The following is a 20,408-nucleotide window of genomic DNA, read 5'->3' on the forward strand; positions in this document are numbered from 1 at the left end:
AAACGTGAAATTGTAAGAACTAATGAGAGAATGGGTTTTACTCTAAAGGTATGTTTGTCTCAGAGTGACCACATATACTTCACTTTCACAATTCACTTTACAGGTTCTTTCTAGAGGAAGATTTATAAATGTATTGTATAAATGTAAATAAACCAATATATATGTGTCATAACACTCACTTCAACAGCACATTTGTCCTTATTTGTATGATTTAGCTCATTAAAAAATGTAGACCAGCGGATATCTGCCTTTGCTATTTTATTGACCACAGGCTGACTTTTCTGAGTTAAAGTTGTTATAATATTCATATTCACTGATTTAATGCCTCCAGACAAAATGTGCATACCTACAAACATTTGGAACACCTTGAGGTCTAATGTGACATTGAAGAGGAAATAGCTATAAGCGATTTGTCTGTAATTGTATAATATAGTTATGGTATCTGAAGTGCGTGGACACCAGAAGAGTGTTTCCTTGTGCAGACAGGATTTACATTCAAAGAGTTAAAGCCTGTTTATTTATCTATGACTGATTAATCTTCTAAATGACCGCAGCGTGCCAGCAAAAAACTGGGGTAATTACCAGCATACACGTCTGATTTACGTTGCCCCCCAAAAAGGCCTTTCATACGGAGCACAGCGAGCGTCTATGGTGTACCTGTGTCCATAAGAGAGACGCCACATTAGACAGTTTATCTTGCTTATGTGAGCTGCAATTCAAATCCCAGCTCTGTGTAAAAGCATGGTGCAGATTAAACATGTAAATTTCAAGAGCAACAGACGTGAGTGTGCATTAATTGAGCAAAAGATCAGTAGCTTTTTAATTCAGCTTCCAATACAAAGATTATGATTTAAAGTGTGGCTTAGCGTCTTTCAGGAAACATAAATCTAGACATGCTAAGAAACGTATGAAAGGGCAGCCTCATGTTGAAACTACTGGGAACATTTGAGTGCAGTCAACACAATAATTTCAAAATGAGAAGGGTGAAGTATGTTCAGTTTTCACGCTAACCCATAAAATGTCTGATACCAGAGTGAAAATGTGGCCACCAGAATAAAATCTTACATGTGGACGTTTAGTGGAGGGAAACTGAGAAAATACTTTTAATTGCTCTCAGTCTTAAACCATATGTACAGTAGGGGCTTGGATAAGCACCAAATCATTGGCACATATCTCCAGATTTTGTAAGACACACCAAAACGACCAACCATGGTGGTGATTTATGTTTATTTAGCTAAGATTAATGCACTGTATGAAATTAAAGTCAGACTGACGTTAATAACTTACTCAAAAGTGCAAAAACCTCTCAAAGGGAGTCAAACTAACCCCTGTTTCCTTTTCATTGGAGATCATTAGTCTTTTGTAGAACAAGAATATGTAATATAAGACTGTGGCTAATCACATTTAAAGTGTGAATAGGTTTGGTTTACTGGCTAGTGTACCTCAGGTGCAGTAAAAAAAATAAGAGGTATCAGCCTTGCATGTGTTTTATGTAATGAAGTCTTGGCTAAATCCTGCCTTGTAAAAGCCAAATTGCAGATCTCAAATGACCTATAAAGCCTGAGGTCTTGTTCCTGGAACTTTGCGTGTCTGAAGGAAATATGATTAGTCAACTCTAATTGCTCAAGTACATAGATTTATCATTTATACAAACAAACAAAAAGCACATCCATTAGCACAAAAGTGTTTTAAATGGGAGGAAAACTTTTTAAAAGGGAGTAAATATAGTGATCAAAATCCGACCCTTAATGCTGACAAAGGAATGAGAATTCAAAATAACACTAACTGGACTTTCTATTTTATGCACCCCTGTTTTGCTATTTTCCTCAGGTCAAGTCAGCACACTTCCTTGCACCCCTCCTCTGCCTTCTCCTTTTCATAAATCCTCAAAATGATTTATTTCCCAGTAACTTAGCTCGTGAAACTGTTGTAGACCCGGGGCCTTTGTAGCGTCTGGTTTCCCTGCTGGCTGCAGTAAAATCAGGCCAGGTCCAGGCGTAGGGCAGTGCTTGCGTGACTGTAGAGTGGGGGAGCACCAGCCATAAGTCTCGGTGCGGGGGCACCTGTAAGCGCCCCCACCTCCTTGCATGTCACAGTGTGGCCCCAGACTCAAAGTGCTCAGGCTGATAGATTTGAGGGCCCATGGTTAAGTGTGCAGATTTATGATGGGCGTTTGCAACTTGTCAGAGAAACTGTGTTACTTATGCAGGGAGCACGAAATGAGGCCTTTTCCGAGAGCAAAACACGGAGAGATCCGGAAAGAAAAATCCAAGGTGCTTTCAGGTTACTGGCCGTGACATGGGAATCTCTCCAAACAACACAGTGCCTCGTAATTCGGGAGGGGTGGCCAGATGGCTGCAGACACATATACAGTACAACACTTGACTGAGATGAACTGTCTTGCCTGAGCACTGGAAGTTGGTTCAAGATGTGCCTTAGCTGTTCGTCAACATCTTTCATCAGGTGGGAATGAGAAGTAGGAAGAGGTCACGAAAGGAAAGTGAAGAAAAGGGAGAGGGAGGTGACCAAGGGCGCGACCTGTTGAAACATTCAGATTGAAAACTTGACCTTTCGGATTTCAAGCTTCTCCTCCCTACGGTTGCCTGTCTCTCCTTCTCACGTCATGTGCAGCAGCAGGAAGGATCATTCCCCTTTTATGTCACGTAATGGGGTTCTCTTTGTCCCCCGGTGACCTTTGCAGCTCCTCATCACTCACTCAGTGCTGTACAAGGCGGAGGACCTGATAGAATTGGGATAGCTCAGAGTTCCAACACAATCAGATCTATCTACTGTCATGAGATTAAGCCAGTGGTGGAATTTAATAAAGTATTTGTACTTTGTTACTGTACTTTATTAAATATTTACATATCCGTACTTTACTTAAGTAAATATACAGGGTGTCCCATAAGTCTCCATACATAGGAGACATAATACATTCCATACAGATATGGTTCTAACATGTATTTCTTTATATTTCTTCTTATAGTTCTTCAGCAGTGGAGGACACGCATTGAAATGTGTTTCCGACAAAATGGCAGTCATATAGAGCATATGATATAAATAAAAATGGTTTATATCAAGAAATGTTCATTTTTCCTATGTATGGAGACTTATGGGACACCCTGTAGTAATGCATACTTTTGATTTTACACCATTACATGTTGCGGCAATTATCTGTACTTTCTTCTCCACTATATTTTCACAATTTATGCTGCTACTTTTTACTTTTTACATTTTATGAACACAATATCCTCAAAATCTTGCATGAAAAAATAGTAATCCTTCTGATTGTGTTGTGGTGTTGTTTGCCATTGCCAACCAATCAGGTGGCTCTATTAACTCCCGTGATGGCAGAGCGTGCATTTGGTAGCAGCATGAGCGGATGGACAGGCTTGAATCCGAGAAGAAGTACAGTCACTGATAAAATTATTAGACCATCAAAAGTCATCAAAACAAGTACTAACTCCTGTGCGTATCATGTGACTAAAACAGACAGAAAAGAAAACATGGAATGCCTAAAAGCACTGTTTTTGGCAGCACAATGCCATAGCTATTAATGTAAGAACTGAAGTGATTTTAGTTATTATTAAGAAAACCATGGAAAATGGATAGATATCAGCTCTGAAATTAAACTCTTATGAGCTATTTTTGTTGCTATCATTATATTTGTCCAAACAAATGTACCCTTAGTTCCGCCAGGCATTAAAATGAACAAGAAATTGAAGAAAACAAGGGTGGTTTAATAATGTTTTCCGCAACTGCACAAAGTTGATTAAAGGGCTCTGATGGTACTCATAGCTCCACCCCACCACCAGTGTTTGGTTACTGTTGTGTTTCCTTTTACTGCTCTTACAGAACAAAATGTTTGGAATAGTTTTGCAAGTAAATAAATGATTTAAATATATATCATATCTTAACTGGTTTAACTTAATGGTAAATTAGTGGGTAATGCCTTGCAGATAACTTGTCATCCACAAAAAAGTTAGAGTACGCACAGAACTGCAGAAAGCACATACAGTAAGTACACCAACCTTTCCAGTACACATATACTGCATAGTTGGTTGGAATTATTACGAGCACTGACATCAGCAGAGGCATAAGTCAGTATATCTACACTCTTTATTAAAATGGCACAGCCCAGACATTGAGACAACCCAACTTTAAAAATACTTTAAAGTAAATTTAAAAGTAAATACTTCTACTTTTGCTTGAGTACATATTGTGCAGGATATTTGCATTTTTACTTTAGCACTAAGCTTCAGTATTTCCTCCACCACTGGATTAGGCACATTGACTCTATCATGTAGCAGGCACTTAACAAATATGGACTTTGGTTGCATGTGCATGTTAAGGGGTGTTTCATTTAGCCAATAGACAGGAGAAATAATAAAAATGGAATGTGAATTCATCACTATTAACTGAAATAAACCACCAGCTCTGAGTGGCAGCACAAACATCTATATTTCACACATTGTCGTGAGCAGAATAAATAAAGTTGTCATCATCTAACATTGTTGTAAGACACTGCTGCCAGCTTTCACCCTGAACTATTTCCTCATCTCAGCCAGATTTAAACAGACCTCATAACCACCACTTTGGTCCCACACTTTAAGAGACATGAAAGCTTAGGGTTAAGAAGCTAAAGCCGTCTGGATTCACTCATACCGCGCCTAGTTTGCTTGCTATTGACTTGGCTGTCGTTTGGCCTTTAAAATTCACACTTGGTGAAGTTGTGGTATTTTCTTCACACAAATGGTGCTGACTTCCCCACAAAGATGAGGACTTTACTGGAGGGATTGATTCTCCTGCTGGTTTAATGCTGGAGAATTTTAAAGTCTTTACAGGTAGATAATGAATGCACAGCATCAACAGGATATAGGCTTATATTATCAACTATATTATTATCTCCAGTCTGCCTTTAATTATAATGGAAACACTGGAAGACACAAATTAGTCCTACTTTGTGATCTTTAAAGAAGTTACAGAGCCCATGAAGTGAAAATATTAAAACCCAGTGGTGGAATGTAACTCTTACTCAAGTGCTACACACAAATTTAATGGTACTTGAGGTGCATATGTAACTGACTTCTTGCTTTTATTGTTTTTTAGTTCTTTTTTATTTTTATTTTTTTTAATTTCAAAGTTTGAGACAAATAAAATAAATAAAATAAAATAAAAAACACTCTTTTTTGTGAAGGACTGATGCGATATGGGTGTGTCTATGAAACTGGTACCCAAAAACAGGACATGGGGGCTAAAAATTCAAACAAGATGTAGACTAATGTTATGAAGCAAATTTGAAAGCACTTTGGGTCGATTTAAGAAATAAATATTTACTGAGATAAACGAGAGACTATTTTTCAGATAAAACACACTTTTCTATTATTTTTCTATTACTTTATTTGTGTGATTTATTGTGTTTAAATCAGCAGGTTCTGCATGTAACTTGAGTGGACATGATGGGTTACATACGAAACCTTGAATGAGACTGCCGATTCATGAAAAAACCCACGTCTGGATTAGAAAAACCACTAGGACTGACAAATTTAACACAGTGTCTTCATTTATAGTGCTATATTAGACCATTTCAAGCCATGTGTTCCAAATCAAATGCACTAACACCTAGGTAGCTTTTCCTATCCCAATTTTGGTCCTATTTTTGGCCCCAATATTTTATTAAAATTCATTAATTTTGGGATGGCTCAGAGCAAGAGTATAATTGTTTTGTATTTAACCGAGGGTCATTATTAGGTACATGCTGGGGGAAATATGTCTAAATTTATCTTTTATTATTGGGTCTAAAAAGCTGGCAAAGTGCCAGGTTTCACAGAAGCCCCCATATATTGGTGAGTAGGTTTTACTGCCATCAGGATGGAGGTACAGTGCGCTGTCCTAATGGACGTCCATGCTCAGAGATCTTTTATACCTTCCGCCAGCATAGCTCTGTTAATCAAAATCGGCTGATGTGTCTATGTGCACTTGCACTTTGTTCTGTTTAATTGTTTGTGATGCCATGGTCTAGCACTTTGTTGTGAAATGTCTGTTTTTGATTGTAGTGTTTTTCTGTTGTGGTTTGTGTCTGACAGTTGCCAGAGACGCAAAAGGAATTTCTGAAAGGATAATAAACTAACTAAGTAAACTGGTTTTTATCAATATTTTAATTAAATTTCATTTAATTAAAAATTGGTTAAATGAAATCAGCCACCGCAAGAGATGAAACCACAGAAAATTAAATTTTCCTGTCACCTGCACAGATGTTATAGCGATTTACAGCTCGTTGTTTTTCTCTGAACATTTAATGCAGCAGGCAATACATTTTACCATCCCAGTTCAAAACCTCCACTGGTACACATAGTGAAGTAGTTACCAGCTTAGGACTCAGATATTTCCTTTACAAATAGTAGTGCGCATGTACATGTTCATATGTGTGTGATCTGTGAGTCTCCTGAGCCCACAAGGATCTGATTTCAGTTAAACCACTCCATTGCTCAAGCATGATAATCTCTGTTTCCTCTGTCTCACCCTATAGCGCTCTCCTTAACACATCCAAATGTGTGAGAATATATTCCTCTGTGTAAATAAATGAACTAAGATCACATGAGGAGACAAATACGGAAAGCATCCATTCTCGTGCCAACCCTAATCAAATCTTGTTTGTATCTGTGTGTTTGCATTTGGGTTAGTGGCAGTTTAATGTGAGGGACCACCAGAAAAGTTTGTTTCCAGGAACAGCAGAGGAAGTTTTTTTTTTTTTTTTTTAATCTTAATGCTATGGCTCATTTTTAATGTCTCTTGTTTGTCATTTAAGGAAGTTTAAGAAGAAGGATGTGGGTCCTCTTAGTAATTTGTGTATTGTCCCAGTATGTGATCCAGCATTTTTTTATTTTTATTTTTTTACAAAATGGTATTGGACAAACCACACAATTTCAGCCCGTTCAGTTGGAACACATAAATCTTTCTAGTATGCTCTTTCAAATGTGTCTCTTAAATAAAGGCGATGAAACATGGGTTTTAGCTATGTGATACTGCAGTTGGTCTGCAATAATATGTTTAAAAATCACTATGTGAAAATTTCACAACTCTGTGTTGGGAATGTAAGTTATATGTGCTGCAGAGACCAAAGTGCAGTCTGATTCAGTGGGCTCTTTTCCCCTCCACGGCTCCTCTTTAGAGACTAGTGTGTGTTTATAACCAAAGCGTGACTTCAAGCGTCCACAGCCAGACAGCTCCAAGTGATTCCATCCCAGCAGAGGTATTGACTGAGGCAGTGGCAGAGGTTAATCTGGAACATACTTGTGACTATGTTGGGCTGTGTTATCCTGCTGTCCCGACATCCTGCTTGATTTATGGGCCTCTTCTTGCTGCTGTTCACCGTGTCTCTTCTCTGAATTTGAGGATTAGTGGGAAGTGACGTCAAACGGAGTCCCTTGTTACTCTGTCTTCACTCATACTTTTCATAAAGGTCTGCGTGCTTTAACCAACTCCAGGTGGAAATGGACAAAAAGCTAAATACCTTTCAACATCGCTGACACCATGGACGTAAATGTCCCACATAATAATCTCATATTAGTTTATAAGATATGTTAAAGCAATTAAACTTTTTCATTAAAACATCTAAAAACATGGCTTATTTTATATATTTTATACATTTATATACAGTCGCAAAAAAAATTATTAGACCATCAAAAGTCATCAAAAACAATGGTTATGCAACCAAGTACTAACTCCTGTGTGTATCATGTGACTAAAACACACAGAAAAGAAAACATAGAATGCCTAAAAGCACTGTTTTTGGCAGTACAATACCATAGATACTGATGTACGAACTGAAGTGATTTTGGTTTTTATCAAGAAAACATGGATATCAGTTCTTAAATTAAACTCTTATGAGCTATTTTTGTTGCTATCATTATATTTGTCCAAACAAATGTACCTTTAGTTGTACCAGGCATTAAAATGAACAAGAAATGGAAGAAAACAAGGGGTGGTCTAATAATTTTTTCCACGTCTGTATCTTGGATTTCTAACCATGTTTATATTTTATTTAAGTGCCCATTTCAAAGGGTTAACTGTCTGTTTCATCATAAGCCCAATAGTTAGTGTTACTTGTGCTTTTTTCATTGAAATAAAATAACATAATATCAAAATATATAAGGTGACTTTATCCATTGACATGGGTTTTACCTGAGTTGCATCAGGTAAACTTTGATGTGCAATGGTGGTGAAAACAGCAACTCCCATGATCCCACATTACCTCATGATATCATCTATAGTTGTTTTTTGTTTCTTTTTTTTGTTATGCCTTGGAGCTTCTTAGCAGTATAAACTGCATATTGTGTGCTTAAAGAGTTCAATTTTATTTCTGCTTGATCATAGCCTTCTCATAAAAGACTGAATCTGAAATCTGAATTTTATAAATTCATAAACTGACTGATGCATTCCTTTCACATTTTTACTTCTGTTTTTTTTTTTTTTTTTTTTTTTGGGGGGGGGGGGTAATTTAGATTTGGGTTTGGCCTGCGTTCAAATGAGCAGCTACTGTTGCTATAATTTGATTTTCCATAAATCCCTTCTTAAAACCTATCTTTTCTCCTTGGCTTTTGACACCAAGTGAGATGTTTGTCTGTATTATTTTGTTCTATTGTTTTATTTGGTATTGGTTTATTGTTCTTATTTTTCTTATTTTTAATTGTACAGCTTTTTATGTCTTTTTAGTTCTATTCTTGTATTTTATTTTTTGATTTTGGTTTCATTTATTCTTCTGTACAGCAGTGTTTTGTACAGTTGTTTTATGTCTTTTAATCTTTTCTTGCATTTTATTCTATTATTTTGGTTTTTATTTATTTCTTCTGTACCGCACTTTGGTCCACTGTGGTTGTTTTTAAAGTGTTTTACAAATAAAGTTGAACTGGAGCTGATATAATGTGATTAAGCCATCTCAGACTGGCAGTTTTGACTCATATTCACTGTATATGCATGTTTTTGCATCCATTCACCAGAATAAAACATTTCTTCTATAGATACTTTCCTGAAAACCACATACTATCCATAGGTAGGATGCAGAGTGAATGATGGATTAATAAAATCCAGGACCACAAGAACAGAGCTCATATCCAGACTCCTATAGGTGTTTAATTAAATTCAGACTTATAATATGCTTTGTCGATCCACTGTTCGAGTACAATAATGCTGTTAAAGGGGTTAAAGGAGTTGGTGGTTCTTTTGATTCATTTTACTATTTATGTTCATCTCATGACATTGTCATGATACACATGACATTGATATACACATAGATGTCGTACACACTTAGATGTATATATAAAACAGGGGTCCAAAATTCATTTTCTTTCAGGGACCACATTCAGCCCGATTTGATCTGAAGTAACATAATAATCTATAAATAATGACAACTCCAAATTTTTGTCTTTATTTTAGTGTAAAGAAAAAAAAACCCATTAAATTATGAAAATACTTACTTTTATAAACTGTTCAAACAAAAAAGACATGAATAACCTGAAAAAAACTGAAATTTCTTCAGAAAAATAAGTGCAAATTTAACAATATTCTGCCTCAACTTATCATTTCTACATGTGCATTATGGATCAGATCTACAAAGACACTAAACACTTAGTAACAGGCAGAAACTTGTGCTTAATTTTCTTTAGACATTTCAAGTTGTCCATATGTGTTCAGGTTATTCACATTTTATTGTTTCAGGATAGCTTGTAAATGTAAATATTTTCATAATTCATTGTTATTTTTTGCACTAAAACAAAGACAAAAATTTGAAGTTGTTAGTTCAAGATTTTTTTTGCTAAATTTAAGATTTTTTTTTTTTTTTTTGCTTTATTCAACTTTTTTTTTTCCTTAATTCAAGCTATTTTTTTTTTTTTTTTTTTGCTTAATTCAATTAAAGACTGTGGAATTTTTGACTTTGCAAAAACATCCCACGGGCCACTTTGGAACCTTTGGCGGGCCGCATGTTTGAGACCCCTGATATAAAACATGTATGGTTCAGAAACTATATGTACAATAATAATTTATTTTAGTAGTTTTATTTCTCCTGTATAATCACACTTTGCTGTGGGACTGTACCATGGAGAAGCCATTAAAATGCCCTCACCCTCTGTGAAATACATTTTGCAGTTTCGTGCCAGCCCTGCACCTATACAGTATATCCCACTCAGAATACAATAGAGGAAGAAGGAGAGAGAATGTGGAGAAACAATGAACGTTAGCGTGAGCATTTGTTGGATTACATCAGTGGGAACGAGTGAAATCTCCACATACTGCCACATTCATCATGCTACCTTTTCTTCAGCACCCTCAGCTGGACAGCAATTAGGACGATAAACTCTGAGTGACCTTCATGTGCATGTCATTCCTCAAAAGCAGTTACAGTGGGACATATTTCCCTTTGACCAGGCAGGAAGGTCACACACTCAAGTTTACCAGTCACACATTCCCATTACACATGCAAAGCACAGAGCTCTTTCAGCTGCTCATCCTACTGTTCCCGCCCCCTAACCCCCATCCCTCATCCCTCACCCCTCACCCCTCACCCCCGCCCAAGCCCCAGGTCTGTCTCGGGTATTGCACCACCACCTCCACAACACCTCAGCCATCGCTCCACCCCAAAGATGACCCCTGCCTGAGCGTGGTCAGAATGTGCCCTTCACACGGGCGGCTGGCCAAAGTAAATACACTAGCAACATGCCAGCTAACTAGGGCATGAACGGGGTCAGAGGGGGGGCTCACCAGGAGGTGCCAGGAGTGACAGAGGGAGGGACATGGTCACGCAAAGAAAACAAGCCCAGCAAGAGTGAGCCAGCCTTCTCACGCAGGGGCCCAGACATGTGTCTTATCATGCAACAGCCACCCCATCAACCCATATTAGGGCTGATGGAGGTAATAAAGCGAAGGAGCAAAGGAGAAGAAAGAGACCAGACAAGAAATCGCCTCCTTCAGAGACTGGAAAAGTGAGAGGGAGGATATACTTTCACATCTGAAGACTTCCCATAACAACTGTGGTGACCTTAGCGTACCTCAGAGTGGCAGGATCTCTGCACGATAAAGTCTCGCCAGTCGAGTCTGTCTCACACACACCATGTCCTCAGTTAACCCTCACAGAAAAAAAGTCAGAATCTGACTCTTGTCTTTGTGGTACTGGTTATTTTAAAAGTGTTTTGCCCTACAAATAAATAAACGCCCTTGTATGTGATTTGTAACATGCAGAACTCAAAGCAAATATAATATTGTCTTGCACTATTATTGAAGGTAAAAGCGTGAATAAATGACCCAGCAACCACTTGTTGTAATCTATCAATAATAAGAATGGAAGCGTATTTTAATCATTACCTATTTAAATAATAACAGTGACAGCATAGTGTGCACTAAATGGATATTCTAAGTAAATGTATTCTGCTAAAATGTAAGACACTGAACCACTTTGAACAGGCAGTTGATATAAGAGAAAAGTAAGATTTACAGTGAGGTTTATACCCACTGAACAGGGGCGGATCTACAGGAAGTAAGAGGGGACAGCAACATCCCTAACTTTTGTGTTCTTAAAAATATGTAGTGCCAAACCACTATGTTCACACGCTTCTTAAAGCATTGAAACAAACAATAAAAAATTTGAAAAGCATTTTATTCTTCTACTCTATTACATCTTATAGGTAGTTATTGTAATAATAATTGTGGTGGGATATTTTCATTTTGTTATTAATGCTAAAAAAGACCTGCACAGTTCTGTTTTGTTTCTGTTGTGCATTAAGAACACCTGGATAGTGTGCTGATATAGAACATGAACAATGAATAGTTCTAATACATTCTTGTGGATCTCTTGTTGAATCCATTTACATATATGGTGATTCCTATGTCCTGTCCACCCCTGCCAACCAAGGTTATAATAGTTTTGGATTTTTAATTATAGTTTAGTTTTAATTAGTTTTGACTTTTTTTTCTCTTATTCAGTTAGTTTTAATTAGTTTTTAGAGCAGGTTTGTTAGTTTTTATTAGTTAACCTTTTTTTTTCTGAATGCTTAGTTTTAGTTTAGTTTAGTTTAGTTTTAGTATTAGTTTTAGTTATTTCATATATTTTATCTTCCTCATCATCCTATTCAAAGAAATTAGTGAGGCGCGGATATGGGCTACCCAGGACACTTTATTTGGGGGTCGGGTTAGGGCGGCTCATGGACTGAGCAGAGACACAATGTACCGTACAATGTATAAATTCCCTATAGCAGGTTGAGGTGGGGTGCAATCCATACACAACGTCACTTACATGAAACAATGCGAAGATGTGCAAAGCTTGAGAGGAGATGCACAAAGCAGCCAGCAGTTAAAGCAGATAGAAACATATATAAACAAGCTAACCAGCAGTTAAAGCAGATAGGAACATATTATAAACCAGCTAACCAGCAGTTAAAGCAGATAGGAACATATTATAAACCAGCTAACCAGCAGTTAAAGCAGACAGAAACATATATAAACCAGCTAACCAGGAGTTAAAGCAGATAGAAACATATATAAACCAGCTAACCAGCAGTTAAAGCAGATAGGAACATATTATAAACCAGCTAACCAGTAGTTAAAGCAGACAGAAACATATATAAACCAGCTAACCAGCAGTTAAAGCAGATAGGAACCTATTATAAACCAGCTAACCAGCAGTTAAAGCAGACAGAAACATATATAAACCACTTATAAACATATATAACCCAGTTCATCAGCAGTAAACCACACCTTAGCAGATCTCTCATCTCTTAATCATCTCCAGTTCCATTATTAGCCAACTTTGCTTCAGTTCAGTTCAGCTAGCTGTAGCTAGTAACATCAAACGTTTTTTAACATTAGAACAGGTTCCATACCTCTGTAATTAGATTAGTTTTCATCCTCCTCTTTTCTCCTCTTCTAAACTGTGCAGTTCAGGGCTTGGAAGGCCTTTTCATGGTGATAAACTCTCCAGTTTTAACCTGGATGCTAGTCCTGTTTGACTCTGTCCTTTAGCTCTGCTCTGTCTCTGTCACTCACGCGCACACACGGTACGCCAAAAAACAAAAAAAAACCCGACCCATGTATCACTAAAGTAAACCCCAGACAGGACTGTGCTGCTTTGTCCCAGCTTTAGTCTGTATGTTCCAGGTAGAGTGGGGACCAGAAGACGACTGGAAACCACCAGTGACCACACATGACAGACTGTGTAGTGTCGTATGGTGTCACCAGCTCAAACTGCTGGAGCCAAAGAAATTAATTTGATATCAATCCGACATTGACAAAGACGAAAACGAAGGGAATTGTATCCATAATTTTTATACGTTTTAGTTAGTTTTGTAAGCTCACAATACAGTTTCAGTTAGTTATCGTTTTTTTCTTTTAATTAGAGTTTTTATTTATTTCAGTTAACGAAAATGTTATTTCAATTTTAGTTTTCGTCTTTTCGTTCGTTTTCGTTAACGATAATAACCTTGCTGCCAACCTGCAAAAACCTCTTGTCACCCATTTGTTCCCCCAGTGTAACATTTCAGATCCACCACTACTACAGAAAATATACAGTATATGTGTATTAAAAACACACAATTCCATTTGAGTTTTATGGGCTGTTCTTATTTTAGTGTTTTTGCTCCCTTCTCTAGGGTTTGCCACACTAATCTTTGAAAAGAAGGAAACATACAATCACAGATAAAATCACACACAACAAATAAGAGCAGAGATTTAAACCTAAAAAGTTTTCCTTTTCAAGTGTAAACCACTTATTTACATGTGCATACAATAAATGAAAATATATTTCCAGAAGGTACAGAGATAGCCTTGGTTATAAAGTAATTTTGCTGCTCTTAAATGAATTCCCCTCCAATTTATGTAATCAGTGCACCCACTAAAGAGGGTGAAATCACTGAAGATAAAAGCAGCCGTGCAGCCGGTCTGATGGTCCGAGGAAGAATATGTCAGTTAGCATAGGTGGTCCATGCAGCTGTGAGGTATAGGGTGCCTCTCGGCCTCTGAGAGAGCATATGGAATATATTGTGCATGAGGGACTCCTTCAAGACTGTTCTCTCTTAAGTTATTTAGGTTGTGAGGCAGCTCCCACTTTTTCCTATAGAAACCATCGGATTTAGAAATGCATCACCTTCAATGGTGTGTGCAAGACGAAAGAGGGCAGAGCAAGATATGCAGGGTGACAGGTTAAGAAGGTCAGGCTTAGCGACCTCATGCTTTTTTAAGTTTAGAGAAGATTAAATACAATTTGAGAGGTCAGCCATCCAAATTTCAAGTAGTATGGGGCCCCATGGTTAACCCTATAACTCCAAACGTGTCATATTTGATACATGAGTTTTGAAGCCCTCTACATGATCAGTGTGATATTTTTTTTCTTGAAAAACCTGATGTATACAATTAGATACATGCAATACACAGATAATACACCAGGGGGGAGGAATTCATTCACCAGAGGCCTTTCCAGTGACACTACAAGAATGTCATTAATAAGAAAGAAGGCAGAACTTTGCTAATTTTGAAAAGGAATTACCAATTTGATAGACATGTTTGTGTTATATTATGTTTTTGTTTGTTCAAAAATAATAATATTTGAGCACTGAGACCCAATGTATCAAATATGATACAAAATTGAAAGTCATACATGGAAATTGGTACTTTGAAAAAAAAAATTGGGGGTTGTTCAGAAGGACTAATAAAGGCTTCAGTTTCAAAGAACTGGAATTTCCTGTCAATGATTTAATGGTTCAGTCTTTACAGGGTTAAATACTTAAAAAAAAAAAAAAAAGAAAACACTCTAAACTACAAAAAATGCTTTTAGTGCAGTTTTCCCTAACACACATTTATTTTTCTTTTCTGTTCGGTGTGCTATATATATTTGTGTACTCACTAATAATATAAATAACACCACATGTCCATATCTTGTGTGTAGGATGTAATTGTGTATAAGCAGATTTGTCTACTGTTTGACTAAGTTTTTTTCTTTCTTCTTCTTTCTTTGTTTTTTTTTTTTTTGTTTTTTTTTTTGCCTTTTTTGTACTTTGCTATTTTCTATTATTATCATCAACTATGTCATGTAGGACCTGGGGCAGGGGGTGAGAGGGTGGGAAGAATGGGACATGCTTAAGGCTTCTGAAAATGAATATTCAAATGTTCAGTGTAACTTAAATCTGCACCAAAATATGCTGGATAAAAATGTTTTTTAAAAAAAGAAAAAAAGAAGGTCAGGCTTTAAGGTTGTGTGTGTCTAGAGATGAAGGAACTGTGTCTCATAACAGTTTTTTATAGAGGTGAAATTAACAGAATTTCTGTTATGTAATGAGAAATTAGACTATACACAGTCTCTTTATTTGGCTATCTCTGCATAAAATAAAAGATTTATTTTCACATCTGCTTCAAGTGCAGCTCATCCCTGCGGTTGCTGCAATGATCTCGATGAATTACTAAAGCATATCAAATGGAGACGAAAAGGCATATCATCTCATGTGAACTACAGAACCAAAATTGGATTGCATTGCGTTGGCCTGTGAAATTGTTCCCAAAAACAATGACAGAGCACCACTTGCTAAATCTGCAGGGCTCATTAAAATAAAAAGATCCACTGTTCCCCTCTGATTAGATTTATTCATGGTCTGCTTTGCAAATTAACAATATGGGACAAACTCTTTGGAGGACTGAGATGACTAACTTGCCACTGCCTCTTTCCAAGTTGTGGTAAAATATACATAAACTACATCCTCCGCCTGATATATCTATTTAGAACCTGAAACACAAACAACAGGATCAGAGAGCTGAGACATATGTGCCTTACCCACACTGTTCTACAAGCAGAGTACAATTATAGTAAACACATCCATTTTGTATTCAATGATCATGAGTAGATTACTTTTGTCTGTCTCGGTTTGGACACGCTTATTCTCTCAATCACAGCAGAACGGCTAAATGGCTATTAGTCTGCTAACAACTATGTGTTTACATTCCCTCATAAATGTCTCTAGCACCAAAAAAGACCAGGCCTTATATAGACAAAATCCAGTGACTGTTGCATTTACATTTGTCATGTTTAAATAAAGGAAATGGTTGAAATAAAATCCCTGCAAATACATTTTTTTGTGGAAAAAATTTGTGGTTGAACATATGTATGATGTGAATAAGAACGTAAGGTATTATAAAACCTGAAAAGGGCCACAGTCCGGGTGGATTAGGTAAAGAGAAGAGCTTCTGAAGAATGAAACGAAGATGGTCAGTGGAATAAAGGTTGTAGGAATCATATTTAGTAGGTAAACAGAATGTCTCTTCTATCACAGACTGATATGTTATTGACCCTAAATGTAAATGTGTATGAATGTGAGAGTGAATGAATAATGGATCAATAATGTAAAGTGCTTTGGTTGCCTTGAAAAGCACTATAAAAATCCAACCCATTATTTTTATGTATTTATTTTTTACACTTAGTTTACATTAATTATTTATCATTTTGTCATACAGAACATAGCAAACAATCAGCAAAAGATAATAGTCACAATCTAATAGTAATGATAATTTAGGTTACAGTTATGAAATAGCAATCAAGTTACCTAATTAATTTAATTTTTAGAACAGCAGTTTATAAAGCATTTCACAGGACTATGAAACAAACCACACAAAGAAAGGAATCCATTTGCCCCATCTTATTATGTAAAGTTCAGCTTGCAGCCTCAGCAATAATGTTAATCTCTCCATTTTGCGAATTTCATCAGCAATTTTCAACCAGTCCTATTTATTATCATTATTATTATTATTATTATTATTATTATTATTATTATTATTAGTATTATTATTATTAAATTTTGAAAACTCAGTACATAGTCCTGCAAAGCCAAAGTTAAAGATAGCATGACAATTAATAAAGAAATTTTGGTGTTTGTTAATCCAAAATCTAAATTTTCAAACATGATGGACAAATATATAAAGGAACCATTGGAGAACCATGCTGCTCTTCTTTGCCTTTCTCCAGTACAAAAATACAAAAGACTTCAGGCTCTTCAGGACCATCTGTCACTTAAATCCAAGTTTGACAACTCTCACTTCTGAGACGCACTAGAAGCCAAAAGAGGGATGGAGTCGTGTCATCTCCAAGGATCACACTGTTATTTTACGTCAGCCTGCTTTAAGAGCTGTAATCATTCTCCCTGTATTTGTGGACGTGTATAAACACTTTCGCTGCTTGTACGACTTTGTCAAGCACCGGCAAGGAGAGTAGACTGTCTGCAGTTAATGGAAGAAATCGTGCTTCAGTAAGTAATTTGTTAATAAAAGCACAAATTCAAACACTGATATTTCTTAAAAAGGCAAATGTTTCTCTCACTGAATATGTAGAAAATATCAAGTAAAAGGGAAAAGTTTTACTGTCAGTGTAGGAAAATTCATTCTCCACCTTTAACTTATCCCTTGTGTCCCTCAAAGCATCCATTAGGCAGACCATGGACCAACTCCACAAGACTGATCCAAAAATTTATGTACATGCTCTAAATGTAGGTAAATAAAAATCTCAATGGTTGAAAACTTCCAAAGCTCTGATGCAATGATGCAAATTGCGTGACTGTGAGGGAAAGTCGGTGTATGAAAACTGACCAATTTGTACGTTTCCTTCAAAAAACAATTTTTTGTGCATTTCAAAAGAAATGTTTAGTCATTGTAAAGACTGGGCTTCACAGTTACTTGCCAGATATGATGATAAAACTGTTGAGTGCAAATGGAGTCAGTTGTACATAAACTTCAATATAAGGCCCAATTTCATGCATTTTACTATCCCATTACATCGTTCCACCTGATGCTACTACAGCTTAAATGAGTATAATTCTAAATGTTATTTTTATGGCAAAAATGTATAAACTGCAGTTAGTTTTTAATTCATTTCCATATGTTCATATTTAGTTTTTACTGCTTGGCTGAACTGAATCGCAAGAGGATAACTGGGAAATATGAGAGATGTGTAACAATGAGATTTCAGCAGGTCGACAGCACTGAGGACAGTAAGTGAACCCTGCCCTGTCAGGACTCAGTACAGTAGCAATACCATTGGCTCATCTGCAGAATTAGAGCAGCGAAGGGGGGTAACCTGACCTCTCTCTGACCTGGCTACATTTTCAGGATGCTAAAATGCAGTGAGCTGCTCAAGCGGAACATATGGAGGTGCAAAAGAGAGGGAATCACGGAACATTATCCGCCCAATTACACAATGAGAAGAGCAACCGGCTGGTAGTATCCATACTGCACGTAATGTTCAATGTGCCTATGACAGGGCCTCGAACCCTCAGTCCTGATCAGACCACCTCAGCCTCCCCACCTGCAGGGATCCCAGCCTGTGACAGTCTGACACAGAGACACAAACAGCCCATAAATATGTGAGTCACAAAAGCACAGAGAAAAAAACAAGATGCCCTGTCATGTCCAGAGACAAAAAGTCTACTTGATGTCCTATAAGAACAAACTGAGCAGATGCTCTACAGATGATGGCATTTCCGAGGTATCAAGAGACAAGAGGCTTTCATGGTTAACCATTTCCAAATTTAAATGAGGGAAAGACTTTTCTAAGCTCAGTTGTATGTTGCATGGCAACAGTAAAGACACCAATATTTTGCTTGACAACAACTCATCTTTTTTGGTTATAACAATACAACGTAAAGCTCAGTGTCACTCAACATGACTTAGTGACTGAATGATTTCACTAACAACAACACGCACACACACACACACACACACACACACACACACACACACACACACACACCACTCAGAACAACGGGAGGACAGTGTACTGAAAAAGACTTGCATGACCTTTAAAAACAGTCAGTGTTAGTTGGTATTTTACGTATTTGCCATTAATTATAATACACTGTTTCCCATAAAGTTGGAATAATTTTGCTTTCAGACACATTCTCGTTTTTATTCCTATTTTCTTTGACCAGGTGCAATGATTACATACCAACTCTCATTGCCAAAATCATTTCATGAGAAGAGGTAAAAACATTTCATTCCAACTTCATGGAAAACAGTGTACATATCAAGTAGCAAAAAAAATGTTTTAATAATTGACAAAATAAGTGGAGTTTCTTTAACCTTTACATATCATGTATTGTTGTTTTCTCAGTAGCCTGCTGACTTCACAACATCTTGACTTTATCTGACAATAAAAGAACTGAATAAGAAAAGAGCTGATTAATTTGTGACATTAAAGCAAAGACAAACCAACAAGTGATCCAGCAGCGACAGCAGCAACAAGTTGTCTGTGTTGGAACGACAACAAACCAACTGCCAGGAATTAAACAACTGTTTCTGCAAATGCAATTAACATATCATATATAATGTCAGAAGTCAATCAGAGTTCGATCTGTGTAAAAGCGAAGCACATATTTATATATCTGTTTATTCCTAATGTGGAAACTACAAATGACACCTCTCTGATAAGTTTCGGTACACTGACAGTGACTGCTAGTGGAGAATTGTCTTTCTGAAATCAGCTTATATAATGAAACTGAATAGGACTCCCTTCAAAATTCACTGGAAAATCTTAAAATGTTACTGATGAGCTTTGCCTCTCTTGTCTCCAGCTGTGTAAGAAATTTCTCCATGTGCAAGTAATTTATTTTTTTAAGGTGGATCTCTATTTTAATTTTCTTTTGAGTGGCCTGGAAGACAAGATCTTTATAAAGCAAGCCATTTGCAGCAAAGCCAGTAAGGAAAAACACTGCAGTTAAGCAGACCTATGATAGCAGTAAAAAAAAAAAAAAAAACTAAAGCCAGGGAGATGCTTTGTATCTCGCTGTCAGCAGCAGTTGATCAATTCCAGAAATAAGAGCTCACAAAATGCACGAGTCTGCAACACAAGACTTTAGACATTATAACAACACTTTATCTGAAAATGTTCAGACTTCAGTACTTTAAGACAGTTCTACTAAGTTTTTGGTCAAATTGAAACCTGGTAAAAAATCAAAGTTTCAGCATATTGACTCCCAACATGGTTCATTAGTTAACCATCTCATTTAAGGTTAGATTTCATGTTGTCAAAAGCTACAATGACACAAAAACACTGATGTCAAATGGATAGGCCACAAAATGGCACAATATAACCAAAATAATTTAAATGCCACATCAGTTTACAATAGGTAAGAAACATTATATGTGCAAAAGTATTGGGACATGTTGTATTCAGGTCTGAGAGGGATGGATTACAAAAAGATATGGAAAATTTCCTAAAACTTCTATATTTTGATTTTACATTCTACAACACATGACATTTTCACTTTGTCTTTAAAGATAATTTTGTTTCCACTGTCATCTAAAAAGCTTACAAAATGCTTCAGAGTTTGTTTTCATCTTTTTTATTGTTATTATTATTAGAATCATTTTAAATGTTCTGCCTCTAGATT

Source organism: Sphaeramia orbicularis, chromosome 22 (genome assembly GCF_902148855.1).
Source record: "Sphaeramia orbicularis chromosome 22, fSphaOr1.1, whole genome shotgun sequence".
Lineage (NCBI taxonomy): Eukaryota > Metazoa > Chordata > Actinopteri > Kurtiformes > Apogonidae > Sphaeramia > Sphaeramia orbicularis.